This window comes from Cryptomeria japonica, unplaced genomic scaffold (genome assembly GCF_030272615.1).
Source record: "Cryptomeria japonica unplaced genomic scaffold, Sugi_1.0 HiC_scaffold_166, whole genome shotgun sequence".
Taxonomy (NCBI): Eukaryota; Viridiplantae; Streptophyta; class Pinopsida; order Cupressales; family Cupressaceae; genus Cryptomeria; species Cryptomeria japonica.
In genome coordinates this window covers 1,956-27,500 of record NW_026728988.1, presented here as the reverse complement: position 1 = coordinate 27,500, position 25,545 = coordinate 1,956, and the positions used below count along the sequence as shown (strand labels likewise).

The window sequence follows — 25,545 nt, the reverse complement described above, 5'->3', positions numbered from 1 at the left end:
TCGTCGAGTCTGTTACTGGGCGAACACGAGATGCGCACAGGAAATCGATCAGCCCTCACAATGGCCCAAGGCCAGAGATCGGACTGCTACGATTTACCCCAACAATCATCGTGCCACTCTTCGCAGAGAGGTGATAGACGCCAACGAGCCCGCGCATAGCAATCGAGGTGTAAAAAGGGCGTTGAAGGCAGGAAGCCTGGACGAAAGAGGCTACGAGGTCACCTCGAAGCGGTCTAAGAATCGGGCGCACTTGGGGCGACTACCAGTGCCAACCCCTTATCCCGCGGTGCGTCCGACACACAGAAATTTCCAAGGCGGCCAAGGAGCCTCCCCGCATAGCAATCGGGGTGTGAGGTTACGGATGCAGCATTGATAGCAATCGAGGTGGGAGGCGAAGGATGCAGAAGTGAGAGCCGAGGGATGTAGCAGAGATAGCAATCGGGGTGTGTGATGCAGAAGAGATAGCAATCGAGGTGTGCGGTGGGAAGGGCCCAGCAGCCAGAATGCATGAAGCGACGGATGAAGCAGTGATGACAACCGGGCTGTGAGGAGAGGAGGGATGCAGCCAAGAAAGCAATCAGGGCTCGAGGCAAGGGATGCATCAAGGATAGCAATCATGTTGTGAGGCGAGATTCCAAAGGCTAAACGTGAGAGGCTGCAGGGTCGACTCAGAGAGGTCTATGCATGTGAGAGGCTGAAAGCAAGGTCAACTCGGAGCGGTCTATGCATCGGGCGCGCTTGGGGCGACTACCAGTGCCAACCCCTTATCCCGCGACGCGTCCGACAAAGAGAACGTTCCAAGGCGGCAGAGGAGGTTACCAGCCGAAGGATGCAGTAGCAATAACAGGTATAGTTCCGCGGCGGCCGAGAAGACTCACCGCATAGGAATCGGGATGCGAGGCGAGGGATGCGGCGGGAAGGCCCCGACGGCTAAACGGAAGAGGCTGCAGGGCCGCCTCGGAATGGTCCAAGCATCGGACGCGATTGGGACGACTACCAGTGCCAACCCCTTATCCCGCGATGCGTCCGATACACAGATAGTTCCAAGGCGGCCGAGGAGCCTCACCGCATATCAATCGGGGTGCGAGGCGAGGGATGGGGCGGGAAGGCCCCAACGGCTAGACGGAAGAGGCTTCAGGGCCACCTCGGAATGCTCCAAGCATCGGACGCGCTTGGGGCGACTACCAGTGCCAACCCCTTATCCCGCGATGCGTCCGATACACAGATGGTTCCAAGGCGGCCGAGGAGCCTCACCGCATAGCAATCGGGGGTGCGAGGCGAGGGATGGGGCGGGAAGGCCCCAACGGCTAGACGGAAGAGGCTTCAGGGCCGCCTCGGAATGGTCCAAGCATCGGACGCGCTTGGGGCGACTACCAGTGACAACCCCTCATCCCGCGATGCGTCCGATACGAAGATGGTTCCAAGGCGGCCGAGGAGCCTCACCGCATAGCAATCGGGGTGCGAGGTGGGGGATGCGGCGAGATGGCCCCAACGGCTAGACGGAAGAGGCCACAGGGCCGCGTCGGAATAGTCCAAGCATCGGACGCGCTTGGGGCGACTACCAGTGACAACCCCTTATCCCGCGATGCGTCCGATACGAAGATAGTTCCAAGGCGGCCGAGGAGCCTCACCGCATAGCAATCCGAGTGCGAGGTGGGGGATGCGGCGAGATGGCCCCAACGGCTAGACGGAAGAGGCTGCAGGGCCGCCTCGGAATAGTCCAAGCATCGGACGCGCTTGGGGCGACTACCAGTGACAACCCCTTATCCCGCGATGCTTCCGATACGAAGACAGTTCCAAGGCGGCCGAGGAGCCTCACCGCATAGCAATGGGGGTGCGAGGTGAGGGATGCGGCGAGATGGCCCCAACGGCTAGACGGAAGAGGCCACAGGGCCGCCTCGGAATAGTCCAAGCATCGGACGCGCTTGGGGCGACTACCAGTGACAACCCCTTATCCCGCGATGCATCCGATACGAAGATAGTTCCCAGGCGGCCGAGGAGCCTCACCGCATAGCAATCGGGGTGCGAGGTGAGGGATGCGGCGAGATGGCCCCAAAGGGTAGACGGAAGAGGCTGCGGGGCCGCCTCGGAATAGTCCAAGCATCGAACGCGCTTGGGGCGACTACCACTGCCAACCCCTTATCCCGCGATGCGTCCGATACACAGATAGTTCCGAGGCGGCCGAGGAGCTGGGGGATGCGGCGAGATGGCCCCAACGGCTAGACGGAAGAGGCTGCAGGGCCGCCTCGGAATAGTCCAAGCATCGGACGCGCTTGGGGCGACTACCAGTGACAACCCCTTATCCCGCGATGCGTCCGATACACAGATAGTTCCGAGGCGGCCAAGGAGCCTCACCGCATAGCAATCGTGGTGCGAGGTGGGGGATGCAGCGAGATGGCCCCAACGGCTAGACGGAAGAGGCTGCAGGGCCGCCTCGGAATGGTCCAAGCATCGGACGCGCTTGGGGCGACTACCACTGCCAACCCCTTATCCCGCGATGCGTCCGATACACAGATAGTTCCAAGGCGGCCGAGGAGCCTCACCGAATAGCAATCGGGGTGCGAGGCGAGGGATGCGGCGAGAAAGCCCCAACGGCTAGAGGGAAGAGGCTTCAGGTCCGCCTCGGAATGGTCCAAGCATCGGACGCGCTTGGGGCGACTACCAGTGACAACCCCTTATCCCGCGACGCGTCCGATACACAGATAGTTCCAAGGCGGCCGAGGAGCCTCACCGCATAGCAATCGGGGTGCGAGGCGAGGGATGCGGCGAGAAGGACCCAACGGCTAGACGGAAGAGGCTTCAGGGCCGCCTCGGAATGGTCCAAGCATCGGACGCGCTTGGGGCGACTACCAGTGACAACCCCTTATCCCGCGACGCGTCCGATACACAGATAGTTCCAAGGCGGCCGAGGAGCCTCACCGCATAGCAATCGGGGTGCGAGGCGAGGGATGCGGCGAGAAGGACCCAACGGCTAGACGGAAGAGGCTTCAGGTCCGCCTCGGAATGGTCCAAGCATCGGACGCGCTTGGGGCGACTACCAGTGACAACCCCTTATCCCGCGACGCGTCCGATACACAGATAGTTCCAAGGCGGCCGAGGAGCCTCACCGCATAGCAATCGGGGTGCGAGGCGAGGGATGCGGCGAGAAGGACCCAACGGCTAGACGGAAGAGGCTTCAGGGCCGCCTCGGAATGGTCCAAGCATCGGACGCGCTTGGGGCGACTACCAGTGACAACCCCTTATCCCGCGACGCGTCCGATACACAGATAGTTCCAAGGCGGCCGAGGAGCCTCACCGCATAGCAATCGGGGTGCGAGGCGAGGGATGCGGCGAGAAGGACCCAACGGCTAGACGGAAGAGGCTTCAGGTCCGCCTCGGAATGGTCCAAGCATCGGACGCGCTTGGGGCGACTACCAGTGACAACCCCTTATCCCGCGACGCGTCCGATACACAGATAGTTCCAAGGCGGCCGAGGAGCCTCACCGCATAGCAATCGGGGTGCGAGGCGAGGGATGCGGCGAGAAGGACCCAACGGCTAGACGGAAGAGGCTTCAGGGCCGCCTCGGAATGGTCCAAGCATCGGACGCGCTTGGGGCGACTACCAGTGACAACCCCTTATCCCGCGACGCGTCCGATACACAGATAGTTCCAAGGCGGCTGAGGAGCCTCACCGCATAGCAATCGGGGTGCGAGGCGAGGGATGCGGCGAGAAGGACCCAACGGCTAGACGGAAGAGGCTTCAGGGCCGCCTCGGAATGGTCCAAGCATCGGACGCGCTTGGGGCGACTACCAGTGACAACCCCTTATCCCGCGATGCGTCCGATACACAGATAGTTCCAAGGCGGCCGAGGAGCCTCACCGCATAGCAATCGGGGTGCGAGGCGAGGGATGCGGCGAGAAGGACCCAACGGCTAGACGGAAGAGGCTTCAGGTCCGCCTCGGAATGGTCCAAGCATCGGACGCGCTTGGGGCGACTACCAGTGACAACCCCTTATCCCGCGACGCGTCCGATACACAGATAGTTCCAAGGCGGCCGAGGAGCCTCACCGCATAGCAATCGGGGTGCGAGGCGAGGGATGCGGCGAGAAGGACCCAACGGCTAGACGGAAGAGGCTTCAGGGCCGCCTCGGAATGGTCCAAGCATCGGACGCGCTTGGGGCGACTACCAGTGACAACCCCTTATCCCGCGACGCGTCCGATACACAGATAGTTCCAAGGCGGCCGAGGAGCCTCACCGCATAGCAATCGGGGTGCGAGGCGAGGGATGCGGCGAGAAGGACCCAACGGCTAGACGGAAGAGGCTTCAGGGCCGCCTCGGAATGGTCCAAGCATCGGACGCGCTTGGGGCGACTACCAGTGACAACCCCTTATCCCGCGACGCGTCCGATACACAGATAGTTCCAAGGCGGCCGAGGAGCCTCACCGCATAGCAATCGGGGTGCGAGGCGAGGGATGCGGCGAGAAGGACCCAACGGCTAGACGGAAGAGGCTTCAGGGCCGCCTGGGAATGGTCCATGCATCGCACGCGCTTGGGGCGACTACCAGTGACAACCCCTTATCCCGCGACGCGTCCGATACACAGATAGTTCCAAGGCGGCCGAGGAGCCTCACCGCATAGCAATCGGGGTGCGAGGCGAGGGATGCGGCGAGAAGGACCCAACGGCTAGACGGAAGAGGCTTCAGGGCCGCCTCGGAATGGTCCAAGCATCGGACGCGCTTGGGGCGACTACCAGTGACAACCCCTTATCCCGCGACGCGTCCGATACACAGATAGTTCCAAGGCGGCCGAGGAGCCTCACCGCATAGCAATCGGGGTGCGAGTCGAGGGATGCGGCGAGAAGGACCCAACGGCTAGACGGAAGAGGCTTCAGGGCCGCCTCGGAATGGTCCAAGCATCGGACGCGCTTGGGGCGACTACCAGTGACAACCCCTTATCCCGCGATGCGTCTGATACACAGATAGTTCCAAGGCGGCCGAGGAGCCTCACCGCATAGCAATCGGGGTGCGAGGCAAGGGATGCGGCGAGAAGGACCCAACGGCTAGACGGAAGAGGCTTCAGGGCCGCCTCGGAATGGTCCAAGCATCGGACGCGCTTGGGGCGACTACCGTTGCCAACCCCTTATCCCGCGATGCGTCTGATACACAGATAGTTCCGAGGCGGCCGAGGAGCCTCACCGCATAGCAATCGGGTTGCGAGGCAGATTATTGGGAAGGGAACCCCCTGGGATGCGGCTCAAGCAGTGCCCAAAGGGACTGGAATGCGGAATCACATCGAGAGACCCAAATGCTATACGAGGGCTCAAATCGAATTATCGATTTGGCCACGACATGGACGCATCGGAACGACTACCTTTGCCGAACCACTCGCAATTGCATCCATACCGAAACCAATAGACATTTCCGTTAGAGCCCTCGCATAGCATTCGGGAATCTCGCATGCCCCTCTAAATCGACCAATGCTGGCGCTCAACGAAAATCCGAGCGCTACCACCGTTCGAGCGCCAGCATTGGTCGAGTTAGAGGGGCACGGGGGAGAATGCTCCAGTCAACACCTCCCCTATATAAGTTATTTGTCCGATTCTCGCACAACCGTAGTCTGCCTCGTCGAATCAAACAACGGTCCCAGATTCCGACTTCCGTTCCGTAGAGACCCAAAAGCTAGATGGAGGCTCGCAAGAAAGAGAGTCGGCGCATAGCAATCGGGTTTCTCGAACGTTTAGGGACCGAGCTCACTTGCGGATAGGGCAAAATCCGCCAAGCAACCCAAAAGCTAGACGGGGGCTCGAATCGAATCGCCTAGGCGGCCACAACAACGACGTGTTGGATCGACTACCAGTGCCAAACCATTCAGCAAGACTAGTCTGTGTCGAGGCCGGATAGAGATTCTCAGAGAGCGCCCGTATAGCATTTAGGAGACCTGCCGCGTCCCTCACACTCGACAAATGGTGGTGCACGTTTATAAATCCGAGCGATCCCAACCCTTTCAAGCACCAACATCGGTCGAGATAGAGGGGCACGGAGGGGGCTGCGTGAGACAACACAGTCCCCTATATAAGTTATTTGTCCGATTCTCACACATCCGAAGAATGGTCATCAAATCGGACAACAGCCCAAACTTCCGACTTCCGTCCCAGAAAGCCCAAGAGCTATCTAAAACGTTCATGGCCGGAACTCGATCGCGGCTATACCAGTCCGCCAAGCAACCCAAAAGCTAGACTGGAGCTCTAGTCGAATCACCTCTGTGGCCATTGCAAGGACGTGTTGGAGCGACTACCATTGCCGAACCATTCCGCAGGTCGAGTCCATACCAAGGCCGCATAGAGATTCACGATGAGCTCCTGCATAGCAATCAGGAGACTTGCCGTGTCCATCACAATCGATAAATCCTGGTGCAAGATTTTTGCATCCGAGCGCTCCAACCAGTCGAGCACCAGCATCAATCGACATAAACGGGCACGGGGGGAGGATGCTCGAGAACACTACCTCCCCTATATAAGTTATTTGTCCGATTCTCAAGCAGCCGAAGTCTGGTCATCGAATCGGGTCAAAGACCACAACTTCCGACTTTACCCACAATGCAAGTCATCGAATCGAACATCGGCCCCCGAGTCGGACTCCATGCGTATGTCAGGTCATCGGACCCAAATTCCGCCTTCCTGCGCATGGCGGGCCATCAATATCAACTCGGTCATCGGACCCAAACTCCGCCTTTCTGCGCATGGCACGCCTTCAAATCGGTCATCGGACCCAAATTCCGCCTTCCTGTGCATGGCGGGCCATCAACATCAACTCGGTCATCGGACCCAAATTCCGCCTTTCTGCGCATGGCACGCCATCAACTCGGTCATCGGACCCAAATTCCGCCTTCCTGCGCATGGCAGGTCATCGGACACAAATTCAGACCTCGCCAATATGCCTACGTATCGAATCGGTCATCGGACCCAACTTCCGACTTCATCCATACTGTAGGGTCTTTGAGGTTGGCGCGGTGCGCTCAACCCGGGGAGTCGACCCATCGAAGCATACACCTCCCCTATATAAGCTATTTGTCCGATTCCCACACCTGTGTAGTTTGCACCTCTGACCAGGACATCGACCCCAACTTCCGAACTCGACTGCAACGACGGCACCAGCGCCTTGGTGCGCACCTTGCGACGCACAGTCCCAACATTCGCCTTCCTGCACATGGCAGGTCATCGGACCCAAATTCCGACCTCGCGAGTATGCCTACATATCGAATCGGTCATCGGACACAACTTCCGACTTCATCCATACCGTAGGGTCTTTGAGGTTGGCGCGGTGCGCTCAACCCGGGGAGTCGACCCAACGAAGCATACACCTCCCCTATATAAGCTATTTGTTCGATTCCCACACCTGTGTAGTTTGCACCTCCGATCAGGACATCGACCCCAACTTCCGAACTCGCCTGCAACGACCGAACCAGCGCCTTGGTGCGCACCTTGCAACGCACAGTGCCAACATTCGCCTTCCTGCACATGGCAGGTCATCGGACCCAAATTCCGACCTCGCGAGTATGCCTACATATCGAATCGGTCATCGGACCCAACTTCCGACTTCATCCATACCGTAGGGTCTTTGAGGTTGGCGCGGTGCGCTCAACCCGGGGAGTCGACCCAACGAAGCATACACCTCCCCTATATAAGCTATTTGTCCGATTCCCACACCTGTGTAGCTTGCACCTCCGATCAGGACATCGACCCCAACTTCCGAACTCGACTAAAAAGACCGCACCAGCACCTTGGTGTGCACCTTGCAACGCACAGTGCCAACATTCGCCTTCCTGCACATGGCAGGTCATCGGACCCAAATTCCGACCTCATGAGCATACCTACTAATCGAATCGGTCATCGGACCCAACTTCCGACTTCATCCATACCGTAGGGTCTTTGAGGTTGGCGCGGTGCGCTCAACCTGGGGAGTCGACCCATCGAAGCATACACCTCCCCTATATAAGCTATTTGTCCGATTCCGACACCTGTGTAGTTTGCACCTCCGCTCAGGACATCGACCCCAACTTCCGAACTCGCCTGCAACGACCGAACCAGCGCCTTGGTGCGCACCAAAAGTGCGCACTTTTGGAGGGCACTTTTGTGCGCTCCAAAGGTGCGCACTTTTGGAGGGCACTTTTGTGCGCTCCAAAGGTGCGCACTTTTGGAGGGCACTTTTTGGAGGGCACTTTTGTGCGCTCCAAAGGTGCGCACTTTTGGAGGGCACTTTTTGGAGGGCACTTTTCTGCGCTCCAAAGGTGCGCACTTTTGGAGGGCACTTTTTGGAGGGCACTTTTCTGCGCTCCAAAGGTGCGCACTTTTGGAGGGCACTTTTTGGAGGGCACTTTTCTGCGCTCCAAAGGTGCGCACTTTTGGAGGGCACTTTTTGGAGGGCACTTTTCTGCGCTCCAAAGGTGCGCACTTTTGGAGGGCACTTTTGTGCACTCCAAAGGTGCACACTTTTGGAGGGCACTTTTTGGAGGGCACTTTTCTGCACTCCAAAGGTGCGCACTTTTGGAGGGCACTTTTTGGAGGGCACTTTTGTGCGCTCCAAAGGTGCGCACTTTTGGAGGGCACTTTTTGGAGGGCACTTTTGTGCGCTCCAAAGGTGCGCACTTTTGGAGGGCACTTTTGTGCACTCCAAAGGTGCGCACTTTTGGAGGGCACTTTTCCTGCGCTCCAAAGGTGCACACCTAGGTGAGCACCTTCGACCACACCTTGTAGCACACCAAACTCTGACTTTCGACTTCATCCGCAATGCAGGGTCTTTGAGGTTGGCGCAATGCGCACAACCAGGGGAGTCGACCCATCAAACCCAACACCTCCCCTATATAAGCTATTTGTCTGATTCTCATACATGCGTAGCCTGCAGGAGCAATTAGGACATCGACCCCAACTTTCGGCTTCTAAACGAAAACAAGGTCTTTGAGGTTGGTGTAATGCGAACAACTAGGGGAGTCAACCCATCAAACCCAACACCTCCCCTATATAAGCTATTTGTCTGATTCTCATACATGTGTAGTCTACAGGAGCAATTAGGACATCGACCCCAACTTTTGACTTCTTAACGAAAACAAGGTCTTTGAGGTTGACGTAATGCGCACAACCAGGGGAGTCGACCCATCAAACCCAACACCTCCCCTATATAAGCTATTTGTCCGATTCTCATACATGTGTAGCCTACAGGAGCCATTAGGACATTGACCCCAACTTTTGACTTCTTAACGAAAACAAGGTCTTTGAGGTTGGCGTAATGCGCACAACCAAGGGAGTTGACCCATCAAACCCAACACCTCCCCTATATAAGCTATTTGTCTGATTCTCATACATGTGTAGCCTGCAACAACGATTAGGACATCCACCCCAACTTCTGAATTCGTCTGCGTTGACCGCACCAAAGGTGCACGCCTTGGTGCTCACCAAAATCCGACTTCCGACTTCTTCTGCTATGCGGGGTCTTTGAGGTTGGCGCAGTGCGCACAACCAGGGGAGTCAACCCACCGAATGCAACACCTCCCCTATATAAGCTATTTGTCTGATTCTCATACATGCGTAGACTGCAGCAATGATTAGGACATCCACCCCAACTTTTGACTTCTTAAACAAGACAGGGTCTTTGAAGTTGGTGCAGTGCACACAACCAGGGGAGTCGACCCATCAAACGCAACACCTCCCCTATATAAAGCTATTTGTCCGATTCTCATACGTGTAGTCTGCAGCAGCGATTAGGACATCGACCCCAACTTCCGAATTCGTTTGCATTGACCGCACCAAAGGTGCACGCCTTGGTGTGCACCTTGGAGTGCACTTTGGTGCTCACCTCGGTGCACACTTTGGTGTGCACCTCGGTGTGCACCAAAGGTGCGCACCTTGGAGCGCACCAAAGGTGTACACTTTGGAGCGCACCACATAGGGTCTTTGAGAGGTTGGCGCAGTGCGCACACCAAGGTGGGTGTTGAGGTGCGTGCCGAGGTGGGTGGGTGCTAGGGTGCGCTCCATGGTGGGTGCCAGGGTGGGTGCGTGCTAGGGTGGATTCCAAAGAGGGTCATAGGGTGGGTGCCAAGGTGGGTTGGTGATATAGTGGGTTCAAAGGTGGGTACTAGGGTGGGTTCCAAGGTGGGTCACAAGTTGGGTGCCAGGATGCGTGGGTGTTAGGTTGGGTGCCAAGGTGGGCTCCTGCGTGGGTGGGTGCTAGGGTGGGTTTCAAGGTGGACGCGAGGGCGGGTGCCAAGGTGGGTAACAAGTTGGGTGTTAGGATGGGTGAGTGCTAGAGTGGGTGCCAAGGTGGGTGGGTGCTAAGGTGGATGCCAAGGTGGTTCACAGGGTGGGTGGGTTCTAGGGTGAGTTCCAAGGTGGGTCACAGGTTTAGTGCTAGGGTGCGTGTCAAGGCGGGTGTCGAGGTGCCTGGGTGCTAGGGTGTGGATGCCAATGTGGGTCATAGGGTGGGTACTAGGGTGGGCTGCAATGTGGGTGCCAAGGTGGGTAACATGCTCGGTTGGTTCTAAATTGGGTGTCAGGGTGGGTGTGCACCCACCTTGCCCGAGGTGGGTGCCAAGGTGCCAGTGTGGGTGGGTGCTAAGGTGGATGCCAAGGTGGGTGAGAAGGTGGGTGATAGGTTGAGTGGTAGGATGGGTGGGTGCCAAGATGGGTCACAGGGTGGGTGCAAGGGTGGGTAGGTGCTAGGGTTGGTGTCAGGGTGGGTGGGTGCTAGGTTGGGTTCCAAGGTGGGTGCGAGGGTGAGTGTCAAGGTGGGTCACAGGTTAGGTGCTAGGATGGGTGAGTGCTAGGGTGCAAAGGTGCCAGGGTGGGTGCTAGGATGGGTCGATGCTAGGGTGAGTGGCAAGGTGGGTCCACAAGTGTCAAGGTGGGTGCCGAGGTGGGTGCCAACTTGGGTTCCAAGGTGGGTGCCAAGTGGGCGACTGCTATGGTGGATGCCAAGGTGGGTCACGGGGTGGGTGCCAAGTTGCTAGGTTGTGTTCCAAGGTGGGTGCCAACGTGGCTGCTAGGGTGCGTGGGTTAAAGGGTGTGTCACAACGTGGGTGCCAGGATGGGTGCGCACCCACACTGGCCAAGACGGGTGCAAGGTTGGGTTCCAAGCCCGGTCACAGGCTGGGTGCTAGGATGGGTGGGTGCCAAGGTGGGCACCAGGGTGGGTGCACCCACCCTGGCCAAGGTGGGTCACGGGGTGGGTCCTAGGGTGGGTAACGGGGTGGGTACTAAGGTGCGTGCCAAGGTGGGTCATGGGGTGGGTGCCAAGGTGGGCACCAGGGTGGGTGTGCACCAACCCTAGCCAGGGTAGGTCACGGGGTGGTTGTCGGGGTGGGCGTCAAGGAGCCAAGGTGGGTGGCAAGTAGCCAAGTTGCGTGCCAAGGTGGGTGTCGGGGTGGGTGCCAAGGATCCAAGGTGGGTGCCAAGGAACCAAGGTGGGTGTCTGGGTGGGTGCCGAGGTGGGAGCCAGGGTGGGTCCCAAGGTGAGTGCAAAGGTGGGTGCCAGGGTCAAGGTGAGTGCCAATGTGGGTTCCAAGGTGCCAGGGTCAGGGTGAGTGCCAATGTGGGTTCAAAGGTGCTAAGTTGGGTGCGAGGTTGGGTGCGAGGGTGGGTGGGTGCCAAGGTGTGCTAGGTGGAAGCCCGGGTGGGTCGGCATCCCATGGGTGTCGAGTTGGGTGCCTGATGGGTGCTTCTTGTCAAGTTTTAGTCGTCGGGACTCATTTCGAGCCTTAGAGGTCGTTTCTTGTCCGGTTGCCCTGTCTTCGACCTGGGAACCCAATTTTGGTCCTCGGGTCCCATTTTTTTTTGTCTCGCATCCCACTTTTGGCCTGTGGCCTTTTCGGGGTCGATTCTCGTTTTGGGCATCAGAGCATGTTTCTTCTCCTAAAACCCAATATTTGTTTATTAAGTCTCGGAACACATTTTTGTTCTCGTGGACCCATCATGGGTCTTGGAACGCATTTGTGGTCCTTGGGTCCCATTTTGCATCCCGAAACTTGTGTTTTGGTGCTTGATCCCTATTTTGGGTGCCCACCTTGCACCAAGTGCGCACCCGGGGCAAACCGAGCGCCTTGGTGCACCGGGGCAAGATCGAGCGTGCACCCGAGGCGCCCCGAACATGCACCAAGGTGCACTCGGCCCACATGTGAGCGCAGGTCGTTGCGCCCGAGGTGGTGTGTGGGCACCGCGTTGCAGACGGGACACTGCACGCACACGACGCCCCGTCCAGGTGCACGCACGTAGGCCGGGCCGGGTGCACACCCGACGCCCTAGCAAGGTGCGCGCACCCGGGCAGGGCTCACACTTGGCGAACGGGGCGCACTTCGCGAGGGAGGGTGTGCACCTCGACGGGGGTGGGTGGCCGGGGTGGATTCGCACGTGGGTCGCGGTTTGCTAAGTACACACTGCGACAAGCTCATAACGGGTGCGATCATACCAGCGTTAGTGCACCGGATCCCATCAGAACTCCGCAGTTAAGCGCGCTTGGGCCGGAGTAGTACTGGGATGGGTGACCTCCCGGGAAGTCCCGGTGTTGCACCCTTTCTTAGTTTTTCGCCGGGCGTCGCAATGCTATTTGAATAAACCTTTTGCCCGTTTGCGTTCTCGTCGGGGCCGGGCCGGGCCGGGGTGCGCTGCCCGCACTACCGCGCGCGCGGGGGGCGACACCGAGCGCGCACCCGAGGCGCCCCGAGCACACAGGCCACGGTGCAACCCGGGCGTTGTGCGCGCACCCCGGTGCGCCCGAGGTGCTGCGCGCGCACCCAGGTGAAATCGGTGTGCACCTCGGCCAGTGCGCGCTCGGTCGAGTCGCGCACGTTGGCCAAGGTGCACGGTGATGTTTCTTACTCTAAGGTTCCGCACCAGACGCCCGGGACAGGTGAGCGAAGCTGGGCGGGGCCGGGTGCGCGGCCGGGGCAGGTGCACGCAGCTGGAGAGAGCTTTGGAGCACACCAGAGGTGCGCACCTTGGAGCACACTTCGGAGCGCACCAATGATGCGCTCCATTCAAAAGTTTCCTGAAAAGGCAAAAAAAGTTGAGATTATAGAATTTCCCACTTGAGAGATTGTAAAAAAAAAAAATTTAAAATGAAGGAAACGCGGGTGCCAAGGTGTGCGCGCCCGGGTGCGCAGCCCAGCCAAGGTGTGCGCACCAAGGCGCCCACCCTGGCGAAGGTGCACGCAAGGTGCGCACCCGAGGCAAACCGGACAATTAACCCAACTTTCGACTTCGCGCGCACCTGCGCACCTTGGAGCGCACTTCGGAGCGCTCCTTGGTGCGCACCAATCTTGGGCACCTCGGAGTGCACCATGGCGCCCACCAAGGTGCGCACCCGGGGCAAACCGAGCTCCGACTTCGTGCGCACCTTGGAGCGCACGAAAGGTGCGCACCATGGCGCCCACCAAGGTGCGCAGCCCAGCCAAGGCGTGCGCATCAAGGTGCGCACCCTGGCGAAGGTGCGCACCCGGGGCAAACCGAGCTCCGACTTCGTGCGCACCTTGGAGCGCACAAAGGGTGCGCAACCCAGCCAAGGTGTGCGCACCCCGGGCAAACCGAGCTCCGAATCGTGCGCACCTTGGAGCACACTTCGGAGCCCTCCTTGGTGCGCACCGATGTTGCGCACCTCGGAGCGCACCCGGGGAAAACAATGCAATTAACCCGACTTTCGACTTCGTGGGCACCTCGGAGCGCTCTCGGGTTCGCACCTCGGAGCACACCGAGGTGCGCACCTTTGATGCGCTGCCTTCACCAATTTCCAGAAAAGGCAAGAAAACATTGAGAAGGTGTGCGCACCGAGGTGCCCACCCTGGCGAAGGTGCACGCGAGGTGCGCACCCGGGGCAAACCGGGCTCCGACTTCGTGCACGCCATGCTGCGCACCTTGGAGGGCCATGGTGCGCACCTTGGAGCACACTTCGGAGCGCTCAATGGTGCCCAACCCAGCCAAGGTGCCCACCGCGGCGAAGGTGCACGCGAGGTGCGCACCCGGGGCAAACCGGGCTCCGACTTCGTGCACGCCGCACCTTGGAGCACACTTCGGAGCGCTCCTTGGTGCGCACCAGGGCGCGCAACCCAGCCGAGGTGCCCACCCCGGCGAAGGTGCACGCGGGGTGCGCACCCGGGGCAAACCGGGCTCCGACTTCGTGCACGCCATGGTGCCCACCGCGGCGAAGGTGCACGCGAGGTGCGCACCCGGGGCAAACCGGGCTCCGACTTCGTGCACGCCGCACCTTGGAGCACACTTCGGAGCGCTCCTTGGTGCGCACCAGGGCGCGCAACCCAGCCGAGGTGCCCACCCCGGCGAAGGTGCACGCGAGGTGCGCACCCGGGGCAAACCGGGCTCCGACTTCGTGCACGCCATGGTGCCCACCGCGGCGAAGGTGCACGCGAGGTGCGCACCCGGGGCAAACCGGGCTCCGACTTCGTGCACGCCGCACCTTGGAGCACACTTCGGAGCGCTCCTTGGTGCGCACCATGGTGCCCACCAGGGCGCGCAACCCCGCCGAAGGTGCACGCGAGGTGCGCACCCGGGGCAAACCGGGCTCCGACTTCGTGCACGCCGCACCTTGGAGCACACTTCGGAGCGCTCCTTGGTGCGCACCAGGGCGCGCAACCCCGCCGAAGGTGCACGCGAGGTGCGCACCCGGGGCAAACCGGGCTCCGACTTCGTGCACGCCATGGTGCGCACCAGGGTGCCCACCGCGGCGAAGGTGCGCACCCGGGGCAAACCGGGCTCCGACTTCGTGCACGCCGCACCTTGGAGCACACTTCGGAGCGCTCCTTGGTGCGCACCAGGGCGCGCAACCCAGCCGAGGTGCCCACCCCGGCGAAGGTGCACGCGAGGTGCGCACCCGGGGCAAACCGGGGCTCCGACTTCGTGCACGCCATGGTGCCCACCGCGGCGAAGGTGCGCACCCGGGGCAAACCGGGCTAGGACTTCGTGCACGCCGCACCTTGGAGCACACTTCGGAGCGCTCCTTGGTGCGCACCATGGTGCCCACCAGGCCGCGCAACCCAGCCAAGGTGTGCGCACCAAGGTGCACGCGAGGTGCGCACCCGGGGCAAACCGGGGTCCGGCTTCGTGCACGCCGCACCTTGGAGCACACATCGGGGCGCTCCCGGGTTCGCACCGGCGTTGCGCACCGTGGTGGGCACCTCGGAGCGCACCGTGGTGGGCACCTCGGAGCACACCAAGGTGGGCAGCGAGGTGCGCACCTTTGATGCGATGCCTTCACTAATTTCCATAAAAGGCAAAAAAAAACGAGATTTTAAAATTTCCGTTTTGAAAGATAGTGAGAAAAAGGGAATGCTGGTGCCATCTTGAGCCCGCCCTGGTGCGCAGCCCAGCCAAGGTGTGCGCACCAAGGTGCCCACCCTGGCGAAGGTGCGCGCCCGGGCAATTAACCCAACTTCCAACTTCGCGCGCGCCAGGGTGGGAGCGCACCCAACAACCGGGCCTGGGAAGAGCCAATGCGAGAAACCCCACCAAACGCTCTGACAAAAAAAGAGGGGGCGCTCCAGTAACCCCGCTTCGGAGCGCACCCTGGGCAAACCCAGCCAGGGTGCCCACCCCGGCCAAGGTGCAGGCGAGGTGCGCACCCGGGGCAAACCGGGCTCCGACAACGTGCACGCCGCACCTTGGAGCACACTTCGTAGCGCTCCCGGGTGCGCACCTCAGAGCACACCAAGGTGGGCAGCGAGGTGCGCACCTTTGATGCGCTGCCTTCACTAATTTCCAGAAAAGGCAAAAAAAAGAGGAGATTTTAAAATTTCCGTTTTGAAAGATAGTGAAAAAAACGGAACGCGGGTGCCATCTTGAGCCCGCCCTGGTGCACAGCCCAGGTAAGGTGCCCACCCTGGCAAAGGTGCGCACCCGGGCAATTAACCCTACTTCCGACTTCGTGCGCGCCAGGGTGGCAACCGGGCCTGGGAAGAGCCAATGCGAGAAACCCCACCAAACGCTCCGACAAAAAAAGAGGCGGCGCTCCAATAACCCCGCTTCGGAGCGCAGCCGGGGCAAACCCAGCCAAGGTGCCCACCCCGACGAAGGTGCACGCGAGGTGCGCACCCGGGGCAAACCGGGCTCCGACAACGTGCACGCAGCACCTTGGAGCACACTTCGAAGCACTCCCGGGTGCCCACCGGCGTTGCGCACCGTGGTGGGCAGCGAGGTGCGCACCTTTGATGCGCTGCCTTCACTAATTTCCAGAAAAGGCAAAAAAAAATGAGATTTTAAAATTTCCGTTTTGAAAGATAGTGAAAAAAACGGAACGCGGGTGCCATCTTGAGCCCGCCCTGGTGCGCAGCCCAGGCAAGGCATGCGCACCAAGGTGCCCACCCGCGGTGCACGCCCGGGGCAAACCGGGCTCCGACTTCGTGCAGGCCGCACCTTGGAGCACACTTCGGAGCGCTCCTTGGTGCGCACCATGGTGCCCACCAGGGCGCACCCGGGGCAAACCGGGCTCCGACTTCGTGCACGCCGCACCTTGGAGCACACATCGGAGCGCTCCCAGGTTCGCACCAGCGTTGCGCACCTTTGATGCGCTGCCTTCACTAATTTCCAGAAAAGGCAAAAAAAAACGATATTTTAAAATTTCCGTTCTGAAAGATAGTGAAAAAAACGGAACGCGGGTGCCATCTTGAGCCCTTCCTGGTGCGCAGCCCAGGCAAGTTGTGCGCACCAAGGTGCCCACCCTGGCGGAGGTGCGCGCCCGGGGCAAACCGGGCTCCGACTTCGTGCACTGCATGGTGCCCACCAAGGCGCGCAACCCAGCCAAGGTGCCCACCGCAGCGAAGGTGCACGCGAGGTGCGCACCCGAGGTGCACACCCGGGGCAAACCGAGCTCCGACTTCGTGCACGCCGCACCTTGGAGCACACTTCAGAGCGCTCCTTGGTGCGCACCAGGGCGCGCAACCCAGCCAAGGTGCTCACCCCGGCGAAGGTGCACGCGAGGTGCGCACCCGGGGCAAGCCGGGCTCGGACTTCGTGCACGCCGCACCTTGGAGCACACATCGGAGCGCTCCCGGGTTCGCACCAGCATTGCGCACCTTTGATGCGCTGCCTTCACTAATTTCCAGAAAAGGCAAAAAAAAAAAAAAAACGAGATTTTAAAATTTCCGTTTTGAAAGATAGTGAAAAAAACGGAACGCGGGTGCCATCTTGAGCCCGCCCTGGTGTGCAGCCCAGGCAAGTTGTGCGCACCAAGGCACCCACCCTGGCCAAGGTGGGTCACGGGGTGGGTCCTAGGGTGGGTAACGGGGTGGGTACTAAGGTGCGTGCCAAGGTGGGTCATGGGGTGGGTGCCAAGGTGGGCACCAGGGTGGGTGTGCACCAACCCTAGCCAGGGTAGGTCACGGGGTGGTTGTCGGGGTGGGCGTCAAGGAGCCAAGGTGGGTGGCAAGTAGCCAAGTTGCGTGCCAAGGTGGGTGTCGGGGTGGGTGCCAAGGATCCAAGGTGGGTGCCAAGGAACCAAGGTGGGTGTCTGGGTGGGTGCCGAGGTGGGAGCCAGGGTGGGTCCCAAGGTGAGTGCAAAGGTGGGTGCCAGGGTCAAGGTGAGTGCCAATGTGGGTTCCAAGGTGCCAGGGTCAGGGTGAGTGCCAATGTGGGTTCAAAGGTGCTAAGTTGGGTGCGAGGTTGGGTGCGAGGGTGGGTGGGTGCCAAGGTGTGCTAGGTGGAAGCCCGGGTGGGTCGGCATCCCATGGGTGTCGAGTTGGGTGCCTGATGGGTGCTTCTTGTCAAGTTTTAGTCGTCGGGACTCATTTCGAGCCTTAGAGGTCGTTTCTTGTCCGGTTGCCCTGTCTTCGACCTGGGAACCCAATTTTGGTCCTCGGGTCCCATTTTTTTTTGTCTCGCATCCCACTTTTGGCCTGTGGCCTTTTCGGGGTCGATTCTCGTTTTGGGCATCAGAGCATGTTTCTTCTCCTAAAACCCAATATTTGTTTATTAAGTCTCGGAACACATTTTTGTTCTCGTGGACCCATCATGGGTCTTGGAACGCATTTGTGGTCCTTGGGTCCCATTTTGCATCCCGAAACTTGTGTTTTGGTGCTTGATCCCTATTTTGGGTGCCCACCTTGCACCAAGTGCGCACCCGGGGCAAACCGAGCGCCTTGGTGCACCGGGGCAAGATCGAGCGTGCACCCGAGGCGCCCCGAACATGCACCAAGGTGCACTCGGCCCACATGTGAGCGCAGGTCGTTGCGCCCGAGGTGGTGTGTGGGCACCGCGTTGCAGACGGGACACTGCACGCACACGACGCCCCGTCCAGGTGCACGCACGTAGGCCGGGCCGGGTGCACACCCGACGCCCTAGCAAGGTGCGCGCACCCGGGCAGGGCTCACACTTGGCGAACGGGGCGCACTTCGCGAGGGAGGGTGTGCACCTCGACGGGGGTGGGTGGCCGGGGTGGATTCGCACGTGGGTCGCGGTTTGCTAAGTACACACTGCGACAAGCTCATAACGGGTGCGATCATACCAGCGTTAGTGCACCGGATCCCATCAGAACTCCGCAGTTAAGCGCGCTTGGGCCGGAGTAGTACTGGGATGGGTGACCTCCCGGGAAGTCCCGGTGTTGCACCCTTTCTTAGTTTTTCGCCGGGCGTCGCAATGCTATTTGAATAAACCTTTTGCCCGTTTGCGTTCTCGTCGGGGCCGGGCCGGGCCGGGGTGCGCTGCCCGCACTACCGCGCGCCGCGGGGGGCGACACCGAGCGCGCACCCGAGGCGCCCCGAGCACACAGGCCACGGTGCAACCCGGGCGTTGTGCGCGCACCCCGGTGCGCCCGAGGTGCTGCGCGCGCACCCAGGTGAAATCGGTGTGCACCTCGGCCAGTGCGCGCTCGGTCGAGTCGCGCACGTTGGCCAAGGTGCACGGTGATGTTTCTTACTCTAAGGTTCCGCACCAGACGCCCGGGACAGGTGAGCGAAGCTGGGCGGGGCCGGGGTGCGCGGCCGGGGCAGGTGCACGCAGCTGGAGAGAGCTTTGGAGCACACCAGAGGTGCGCACCTTGGAGCACACTTCGGAGCGCACCAATGATGCGCTCCATTCAAAAGTTCCTGAAAAGGCAAAAAAAGTTGAGATTATAGAATTTCCCACTTGAGAGATTGTAAAAAAAAAAATTTAAAATGAAGGAAACGCGGGTGCCAAGGTGTGCGCGCCCGGGTGCGCAGCCCAGCCAAGGTGTGCGCACCAAGGCGCCCACCCTGGCGAAGGTGCACGCAAGGTGCGCACCCGAGGCAAACCGGACAATTAACCCAACTTTCGACTTCGCGCGCACCTGCGCACCTTGGAGCGCACTTCGGAGCGCTCCTTGGTGCGCACCAATCTTGGGCACCTCGGAGGTGCACCATGGCGCCCACCAAGGTGCGCACCCGGGGCAAACGAGCTCCGACTTCGTGCGCACCTTGGAGCGCACGAAAGGTGCGCACCATGGCGCCCACCAAGGTGCGCAGCCCAGCCAAGGCGTTGCGCATCAAGGTGCGCACCCTGGCGAAGGTGCGCACCCGGGGCAAACCGAGCTCCGACTTCGTGCGCACCTTGGAGCGCACAAAGGGTGCGCAACCCAGCCAAGGTGTGCGCACCCCGGGCAAACCGAGCTCCGAATCGTGCGCACCTTGGAGCACACTTCGGAGCCCTCCTTGGTGCGCACCGATGTTGCGCACCTCGGAGCGCACCCGGGGGAAAACAATGCAATTAACCCGACTTTCGACTTCGTGGGCACCTCGGAGCGCTCTCGGGTTCGCACCTCGGAGCACACCGAGGTGCGCACCTTTGATGCGCTGCCTTCACCAATTTCCAGAAAAGGCAAGAAAACATTGAGAAGGTGTGCGCACCGAGGGTGCCCACCCTGGCGAAGGTGCACGCGAGGGTGCGCACCCGGGGCAAACCGGGCTCCGACTTCGTGCACGCCATGCTGCGCACCTTGGAGGGCCATGGGTGCGCACCTTGGAGCACACTTCGGAGCGCTCAATGGTGCCCAACCCAGCCAAGGTGCCCACCGCGGCGAAGGTGCACGCGAGGTGCGCACCCGGGGGCAAACCGGGCTCCGACTTCGTGCACGCCGCACCTTGGAGCACACTTCGGAGCGCTCCTTGGTGCGCCACCAGGGGGCGCGCAACCCAGCCGAGGTGCCCACCCCGGCGAAGGTGCACGCGGGGTGCGCACCCGGGGCAAACCGGGCTCCGACTTCGTGCACGCCATGGTGCCCACCGCGGCGAAGGTGCACGCGAGGTGCGCACCCGGGGCAAACCGGGCTCCGACTTCGTGCACGCACGCGACCTTGGAGCACACTTCGGAGCGCTCCTTGGTGCGCACCAGGGCGCGCAACCCAGCCGAGGTGCCCACCCCGGCGAAGGTGCACGCGAGGTGCGCACCCGGGGCAAACCGGGCTCCGACTTCGTGCACGCCATGGTGCCCACCGCGGCGAAGGTGCACGCGAGGTGCGCACCCGGGGCAAACCGGGCTCCGACTTCGTGCACGCCGCACCTTGGAGCACACTTCGGAGCGCTCCTTGGTGCGCACCATGGTGCCCACCAGGGCGCGCAACCCCGCCGAAGGTGCACGCGAGGTGCGCACACCGGGGCAAACCGGGCTCCGACTTCGTGCACCGCCGCACCTTGGAGCACACTTCGGAGCGCTCCTTGGTGCGCACCAGGGCGCGCAACCCCGCCGAAGGTGCACGCGAGGTGCGCACCCGGGGCAAACCGGGCTCCGACTTCGTGCACGCCATGGTGCGCACCAGGGTGCCCACCGCGGCGAAGGTGCGCACCCGGGGCAAACCGGGCTCCGACTTCGTGCACGCCGCACCTTGGAGCACACTTCGGAGCGCTCCTTGGTGCGCACCAGGGCGCGCAACCCAGCCGAGGTGCCCACCCCCGGCGAAGGTGCACGCGAGGTGCGCACCCGGGGCAAACCGGGGCTCCGACTTCGTGCACGCCATGGTGCCCACCGCGGCGAAGGTGCGCACCCCGGGGCAAACCGGGCTAGGACTTCGTGCACGCCGCACCTTGGAGCACAACTTTGGAGCGCTCCCTTGGTGCGCACCATGGTGCCCACCAGGCCGCGCAACCCAGCCAAGGTGGTGCGCACCAAGGTGCCACGCGAGGTGCGCACCCCGGGGCAAACCGGGGTCCGGCTTCGTGCACGCCGCACCTTGGAGCACACATCGGGGCGCTCCCGGGTTCGCACCGGCGTTGCGCACCGTGGTGGGCACCCTCGGAGCGCACCGTGGTGGGGCACCTCGGAGCACACCAAGGTGGGCAGCGAGGTGCGCACCTTTGATGCGATGCCTTCACTAATTTCCATAAAAGGCAAAAAAAAACGAGATTTTAAAATTTCCGTTTTGAAAGATAGTGAGAAAAAGGGAATGCTGGTGCCATCTTGAGCCCGCCCTGGTGCGCAGCCCAGCCAAGGTGTGCGCACCAAGGTGCCCACCCTGGCGAAGGTGCGCGCCCGGGCAATTAACCCAACTTCCAACTTCGCGCGCGCCAGGGTGGGAGCGCACCCAACAACCGGGCCTGGGAAGAGCCAATGCGAGAAACCCCACCAAACGCTCTGACAAAAAAAGAGGGGGCGCTCCAGTAACCCCGCTTCGGAGCGCACCCTGGGCAAACCCAGCCAGGGTGCCCACCCCGGCCAAGGTGCAGGCGAGGTGCGCACCCGGGGCAAACCGGGCTCCGACAACGTGCACGCCGCACCTTGGAGCACACTTCGTAGCGCTCCCGGGTGCGCACCTCAGAGCACACCAAGGTGGGCAGCGAGGTGCGCACCTTTGATGCGCTGCCTTCACTAATTTCCAGAAAAGGCAAAAAAAAAAGAGGAGATTTTAAAATTTCCGTTTTGAAGATAGTGAAAAAAAACGGAACGCGGGTGCCATCTTGAGCCCGCCCTGGTGCACAGCCCAGGTAAGGTGCCCACCCTGGCAAAGGTGCGCACCCGGGCAATTAACCCTACTTCCGACTTCGTGCGCGCCAGGGTGGCAACCGGGCCTGGGAAGAGCCAATGCGAGAAACCCCACCAAACGCTCCGACAAAAAAAGAGGCGGCGCTCCAATAACCCCGCTTCGGAGCGCAGCCGGGCAAACCCAGCCAAGGTGCCCACCCCGACGAAGGTGCACGCGAGGTGCGCACCCGGGGCAAACCGGGCTCGACAACGTGCACGCAGCACCTTGGAGCACACTTCGAAGCACTCCCGGGTGCCCACCGGCGTTGCGCACCGTGGTGGGCAGCGAGGGTGCGCACCTTTGATGCGCTGCCTTCACTAATTTCCAGGAAAAGGCAAAAAAAAATGAGATTTTAAAATTTCCGTTTTGAAAGATAGTGAAAAAAACGGAACGCGGGTGCCATCTTGAGCCCGCCCTGGTGCGCAGCCCAGGCAAGGCATGCGCACCAAGGTGCCCACCCGCGGTGCACGCCCGGGGCAAACCGGGCTCCGACTTCGTGCAGGCCGCACCTTGGAGCACACTTCGGAGCGCTCCTTGGTGCGCACCATGGTGCCCACCAGGGCGCACCCGGGGCAAACCGGGCTCCGACTTCGTGCACGCCGCACCTTGGAGCACACATCGGAGCGCTCCCAGGTTCGCACCAGCGTTGCGCACCTTTGATGCGCTGCCTTCACTAATTTCCAGAAAAGGCAAAAAAAAACGATATTTTAAAATTTCCGTTCTGAAAGATAGTGAAAAAAACGGAACGCGGGTGCCATCTTGAGCCCTTCCTGGTGCGCAGCCCAGGCAAGTTGTGCGCACCAAGGTGCCCACCCTGGCGGAGGTGCGCGCCCGGGGCAAACCGGGGCTCCGACTTCGTGCACTGCATGGTGCCCACCAAGGCGCGCAACCCAGCCAAGGTGCCCACCGCAGCGAAGGTGCACGCGAGGTGCGCACCCGAGGTGCACACCCGGGGCAAACCGAGCTCCGACTTCGTGCACGCCGCACCTTGGAGCACACTTCAGAGCGCTCCTTGGTGCGCACCAGGGCGCGCAACCCAGCCAAGGTGCTCACCCCGGCGAAGGTGCACGCGAGGTGCGCACCCGGGGCAAGCCGGGCTCGGACTTCGTGCACGCCGCACCTTGGAGCACACATCGGAGCGCTCCCGGGTTCGCACCAGCATTGCGCACCTTTGATGCGCTGCCTTCACTAATTTCCCAGAAAAGGCAAAAAAAAAAAAAAACGAGATTTTAAAATTTCCGTTTTGAAAGATAGTGAAAAAAACGGAACGCGGGTGCCATCTTGAGCCCGCCCTGGTGTGCAGCCCAGGCAAGTTGTGCGCACCAAGGCACCCACCCTGGCCAAGGTGGGTCACGGGGTGGGTCCTAGGGTGGGTAACGGGGTGGGTACTAAGGTGCGTGCCAAGGTGGGTCATGGGGTGGGTGCCAAGGTGGGCACCAGGGTGGGTGTGCACCAACCCTAGCCAGGGTAGGTCACGGGGTGGTTGTCGGGGTGGGCGTCAAGGAGCCAAGGTGGGTGGCAAGTAGCCAAGTTGCGTGCCAAGGTGGGTGTCGGGGTGGGTGCCAAGGATCCAAGGTGGGTGCCAAGGAACCAAGGTGGGTGTCTGGGTGGGTGCCGAGGTGGGAGCCAGGGTGGGTCCCAAGGTGAGTGCAAAGGTGGGTGCCAGGGTCAAGGTGAGTGCCAATGTGGGTTCCAAGGTGCCAGGGTCAGGGTGAGTGCCAATGTGGGTTCAAAGGTGCTAAGTTGGGTGCGAGGTTGGGTGCGAGGGTGGGTGGGTGCCAAGGTGTGCTAGGTGGAAGCCCGGGTGGGTCGGCATCCCATGGGTGTCGAGTTGGGTGCCTGATGGGTGCTTCTTGTCAAGTTTTAGTCGTCGGGACTCATTTCGAGCCTTAGAGGTCGTTTCTTGTCCGGTTGCCCTGTCTTCGACCTGGGAACCCAATTTTGGTCCTCGGGTCCCATTTTTTTTTGTCTCGCATCCCACTTTTGGCCTGTGGCCTTTTCGGGGTCGATTCTCGTTTTGGGCATCAGAGCATGTTTCTTCTCCTAAAACCCAATATTTGTTTATTAAGTCTCGGAACACATTTTTGTTCTCGTGGACCCATCATGGGTCTTGGAACGCATTTGTGGTCCTTGGGTCCCATTTTGCATCCCGAAACTTGTGTTTTGGTGCTTGATCCCTATTTTGGGTGCCCACCTTGCACCAAGTGCGCACCCGGGGCAAACCGAGCGCCTTGGTGCACCGGGGCAAGATCGAGCGTGCACCCGAGGCGCCCCGAACATGCACCAAGGTGCACTCGGCCCACATGTGAGCGCAGGTCGTTGCGCCCGAGGTGGTGTGTGGGCACCGCGTTGCAGACGGGACACTGCACGCACACGACGCCCCGTCCAGGTGCACGCACGTAGGCCGGGCCGGGTGCACACCCGACGCCCTAGCAAGGTGCGCGCACCCGGGCAGGGCTCACACTTGGCGAACGGGGCGCACTTCGCGAGGGAGGGTGTGCACCTCGACGGGGGTGGGTGGCCGGGGTGGATTCGCACGTGGGTCGCGGTTTGCTAAGTACACACTGCGACAAGCTCATAACGGGTGCGATCATACCAGCGTTAGTGCACCGGATCCCATCAGAACTCCGCAGTTAAGCGCGCTTGGGCCGGAGTAGTACTGGGATGGGTGACCTCCCGGGAAGTCCCGGTGTTGCACCCTTTTTTAGTTTTTCGCCGGGCGTCGCAATGCTATTTGAATAAACCTTTTGCCCGTTTGCGTTCTCGTCGGGGCCGGGCCGGGCCGGGGTGCGCTGCCCGCACTACCGCGCGCGCGGGGGGCGACACCGAGCGCGCACCCGAGGCGCCCCGAGCACACAGGCCACGGTGCAACCCGGGCGTTGTGCGCGCACCCCGGTGCGCCCGAGGTGCTGCGCGCGCACCCCAGGTGAAATCGGTGTGCACCTCGGCCAGTGCGCGCTCGGTCGAGTCGCGCACGTTGGCCAAGGTGCACGGTGATGTTTCTTACTCTAAGGTTCCGCACCAGACGCCCGGGACAGGTGAGCGAAGCTGGGCGGGGGCCGGGTGCGCGGCCGGGGCAGGTGCACGCAGCTAGAGAGAGCTTTGGAGCACACCAGAGGTGCGCACCTTGGAGCACACTTCGGAGCGCACCAATGATGCGCTCCATTCAAAAGTTTCCTGAAAAGGCAAAAAAAGTTGAGATTATAGAATTTCCCACTTGAGAGATTGTAAAAAAAAAAAATTTAAAATGAAGGAAACGCGGGTGCCAAGGTGTGCGCGCCCGGGTGCGCAGCCCAGCCAAGGTGTGCGCACCAAGGCGCCCACCCTGGCGAAGGTGCACGCAAGGTGCGCACCCGAGGCAAAGCCGGACAATTAACCCAACTTTCGACTTCGCGCGCACCTGCGCACCTTGGAGCGCACTTCGGAGCGCTCCTTGGTGCGCACCAATCTTGGGCACCTCGGAGTGCACCATGGCGCCCCACCAAGGTGCGCACCCGGGGCAAACCGAGGCTCCGACTTCGTGCGCACCTTGGAGCGCACGAAAGGTGCGCACCATGGCGCCCACCAAGGTGCGCAGCCCAGCCAAGGCGTGCGCATCAAGGTGCGCACCCT

At 61.2% G+C, this 25,545-nt stretch overlaps 3 non-coding genes across 3 annotated transcripts; all 3 read left to right on the top strand.

Annotated features, from left to right (window-relative positions):
- The first annotated feature begins 12,418 nt into the window (after window positions 1-12,418).
- On the top strand, window positions 12,419-12,537 carry LOC131867220 (5S ribosomal RNA). Its single transcript, XR_009365779.1, has one exon. It is a non-coding gene; the product is annotated as a 5S ribosomal RNA (ribosomal RNA).
- Window positions 12,538-18,454: 5,917 nt separating this feature from the next.
- On the top strand, window positions 18,455-18,573 carry LOC131867219 (5S ribosomal RNA). Its single transcript, XR_009365778.1, has one exon. It is a non-coding gene; the product is annotated as a 5S ribosomal RNA (ribosomal RNA).
- Window positions 18,574-24,515: 5,942 nt separating this feature from the next.
- Window positions 24,516-24,634, top strand: LOC131867262 (5S ribosomal RNA). The gene has a single exon (XR_009365821.1). It is a non-coding gene; the product is annotated as a 5S ribosomal RNA (ribosomal RNA).
- Window positions 24,635-25,545: the final 911 nt, after the last annotated feature.